This window comes from Fringilla coelebs, assembly GCF_963513975.1.
Source record: "Fringilla coelebs genome assembly, chromosome: 4".
NCBI lineage: Eukaryota > Metazoa > Chordata > Aves > Passeriformes > Fringillidae > Fringilla > Fringilla coelebs.
The window spans coordinates 42612487-42616764 of record NC_140032.1 but is presented as its reverse complement, the minus strand read 5'-3'; positions in this window follow the sequence as shown (position 1 = coordinate 42616764).

Genomic DNA, 4278 nt, shown 5'->3' with positions numbered 1-4278 from the left:
GATGGCTGAGTGCGGGAGCACTGCGGGCACGGGGAGCCACAGAGAGAGCTGGGCGTGCTCAGCCTGAGGCAGGAGCTGGGGGATGGCTGCCACCAGCACTAGGATGGGGAGGGATGGACAGCAGACAGGCAGGTCCTTCTCAGAGGTGCACAGGAAAACACAAGAAGCAAGGTCATGGGTAGGCGCAAGGGAAATTCCAACTAACCTTCCTTTCTCCTCCCCTCCAGGGAAGCCAGTTAAGGATGCAAAAGGATGCCTGGGGAACATGTCAAATCTATCCTTGCAGGTACTCAAAACTCCCCTGGACAAGATCCTGAGTGCCTGATTTGACTTAAATGTTGGTCATGTTGGAGCAAGGGTTGAATTACAGATCTCCAGAGCTCCCATCTAACTTGAATGAGGACACACAGAAGAAAAACCAAACACAGAAAAAAGCCAAAATTAGTTATCCAGATGGAAGATGGCAATGGCTGCCTATGACCACCATCAGCAGCATTTGCAGAAGGTAACAAAGTTTGGAAATAAAACATTCGTGAAAGGTGTGAGATTGAAGGATATCCTTGCATCCTGCCCTTCAGTTCGAGCCACAAATTACAGGAAGGGAAACCATCAGGCACCCCTTTGCCCCCACTTTGAGATACATCCCAAGGCTGCTTCTCAAGGACAAAGGATGTTCAGTACAGCAGGAGTCCTGGCAATGCATGAGGAGTAAGTCTGCTTTTCACTGGGCTGTGAGAAGAGAAACCTTTAAAGTTTATCTCATGTGGCGTCTTGACGGTATGCAGTTTCCTTTCTGTCCTGCATCTTCAAAAACCTCTCTAAACTGTATGAGTTTCATAAGTAAAATATTTGTTTGCTTTAACCTTAATCTGGCTTGAATGAAAATGAGTCTCACAATGTTTAAAACCAAGACACCATGTAAAATTGCATTTGTGTACTCCTCCTAATGTATCCAAAGAGGTATAAATTGCATTCCTGACTAAGTGCTCCAGGGCTGCAGAGTTGGCAACATGGAAGTGCTGCCATTTGTGTGGAATTTTCCAGTGGGGGACATAATCTAAAGAGCTGCAAGAGTGCCCCTGCAGTAGGCTGGCGCGCCAGCAAGTGGCACACCTCAACCTTGAAGGCTCGAAGACCTGCACCATTTTTTGTAATCACTTGTTATAGCTTGGTGACAGCTTGGGGTGAGGAGAAATCAGCTTATATTTTTCATTTTAGTGTGTCCAGCACACATATTAGCTTTTCAGAGCAGTACTTTTGTGAGAGGAAGCCTGTGTGCTGGAGGCTGGGAAAGGTCACTTCTGAGTCACATCACAATATTAATTGCATTTACTACACTCAAATTTGTAGCAAGTGAATGTACAAGTCTTCATTTAGAGAGCATAGCTGAAATCCACTTTGTTCTCTCACAGGCTATACCAAAGAATATTTGTTTGATATGACCAGAAAAAAAGAAATCTGTGAAGTATTTAATGCTTTAAACCAGAAACAACAGCAGAGCTACAAGCTAGAATTAAACAGGTTAAAAATATTTTTCTTCTGTCTTTTTCACATCCCCTGATATTATGCCTGATCACATCCCAGCGTGATCGAGGACATGCTAACAAAAGACTCAATCTAACAAACATAATTATGTCTTTTATTAGATACCTAGTTAAATACTGTACAGACCATTGTTGGTTGTATCTCAAAGAAACTTTCAGTCTCTTCCTATGGAGATAAAATGAGACAGTTAAAACATTTTGGACTTGATTATGCAGGTCTTTGCTTTTTTCAAACATGCACCACCAGGGAGCTGCTGCAGTACAGGTTTCTCTTTTTAGGAAGACCACAAACCTCTAAGGATGCTAGTGAAGGGAGTGAACCCTAATCTGTTCCCTCCATGAGCCAAGTCCCCTTCCTCTTGCTGACCACCACTGCTCAGTTACTGTCACAAGGGTTTGTCCCAGAGCTGAGTGCTTCTGAGTTAGGACTTCCTCACATTTTCCAACCAAGGTTTAATTATGGCCAGTTTTATCTGTGCTCTTCCTGAGACAATTTACATAGCTGTCTGTTCACTGAAGTTCACAGGCAGTAATCTTTCCCCCATCCCCCTCTACTAAAAGAAAGGGGTAACCTTTCCCCCCTGCCAATACATACACAATTGATTCAAACCCCAGCACCACTAGCTTTTATCCATATGTTAAAACTTTTTGCCACGGGGTTTGCTTTCAGCTTGGGCTGCTGGAGCTAAAAAATACCCTCTCAAGCCAATTAAGGAATGTTTTCCTACTATACTAGTTACAAAGGAAACTTGTAAATATGCCTCAGGGGAACACTGGCATCTCAAAAACCAGAAGAGAAATAAAATTTTATCAAGCATGCTGTATTATCTTAATGCAATTTGAGGTGTCTCAGAAGTTTGTAGTATTGCAGTAGGCACATGGTTTGATGAACACAGGAGTCTCTGGGTATTTCTCACCCATTTAGTTTTCCTCCCACCTTTCCAAGACTGTTTCTATTTGTCTTTACAAGTTGTCTGAGCAGAGCCATCTGTCAAATGTAGCAGCAGAGACACACACACAGAGGGAAGTTCCCAGCCTTAACCTGCCCCAGGCAGCAAGGGCACTGCTTCTGACCTACCAAACTATGACTCCCTTCAGCCTGTCCCAAGAAAGAGCAGCTGGTCACCACCACACCTTCTCCAGCAATGCTGCCCTTCTCATCTCAAGCAATGCTCCACTTTCTTAAGGAAACTCTCGAGGGGAGAATGGTGGTAATGGTATATCAGGTGAGCTCTTCTTCAGTGCAAACAACTTCCAGCTGTTTTCTTCCTTCATGGCTCCCTCAGTTTCCCCACTCCACGGCTGGATGTGCCCCTGTGTTTGTACAGTCAGGAACCTCCAGGATGTCCTGCTGCTCCAAAGGTGCCACATGTGGCACAGAGCCTATTTCTGGCAGGCCCAGGAAAACTGGCAAGCTATCCTGGATAATTGCTGAGGCACTTTGTTCCAGGAGACTGGCTATCAATGTCATTTATTGGCACAGTGCTGCGCTGTAGTGATGCAAAAACCACTGAAAGGAAAACTGCTTGGATGGAGTTACCTGAAATATGCTTTTCAGCTTGTTTCTTGTGTTCACTGGATGAAAGTGCAGTTCACTGAGTTCACTGCAGAGGCAGCAGTAGCAATTTCATGCCATCACTGTCCCATTTGCACTGGGTGCCCCAATACACTGTCCTCTTCCTCTGTTTCCCCACCCACACCCATTTCAAGTCTCACCTCATAGTGACATTTTTAGTCATAATTTGCGAACCCCTGACTATGACACATGCCAAAGCAGAGTTCTCACCATTTCCACCAACATTCTAAATTATCAAATGGTGGGGGCTGGTGACACCTCCAGTGGCCAAATTTTTGCTGTAGTTACATTGCATGACTCAGTACTGGTGTTGAAATCCCAGATTTTGCAGTGCATGTGATTGTTCTCTCCTCCCCACCCATGACTGCCAGCAGGACACAAACACCTGCAATTTTTATCTCACTTCATGTTATACAATGCCTCCTGAAACACAGAATTAGTTGCACACATGTAAGGCCCAAGTGAATACACAAAGTAGAAACCCAAGCACAGACATGCCCCACAGCCTTGATGCCCCATGAAATCTGCTGCAGCCACAGCATCCTTTTCCAGCACAAACATCAAAAGAACTGCAGTGTGCTGGAGGCCAGCTTGGAAGAAACACTGACTGCATATAAGCAAAGCCAGGACAAGAGAGACCCAGAAGAGCTCTGGCTAAAGCAGGCAGCTCAGAAAGCAGGAGTGATGCTGGAGCAGGACATCAGTGGTGGTCCACATGGGCCCAGACACTCAGCATCCCTTGGGATCAGGCGCACGGTGAGCCTGACATAATTCAAATGAGTATTTATACTTTATTAGTGAAGCAGATTAAATGGAATGAGAATTAGAAGATCTCATCTAATCCTCTTTGCAAATGAGGCTTTTTAAGATGTAAGACTTGTATATGATTTCTAGCATTCAGAATTAAGGACAGTTATTTCTGATTAAGTTTTATTACTACATTCAAAATGAAAATACTCATGATGATTTTTTTTGGTACTAAAAAAAGACAAAAAATGAAAATCCAGGGATCTTCTTCAGCTGCTTAATATTAATGTCCAACGATGAATTGAAATGAACTAAAATTGAGTTAAGGGTCACTCTTTTTGGAAAAAGAATCCACAGTTTTGGGAAGATATGTCTATTTTTCTGTAACACAGAACCTGTTATAACTCTCTT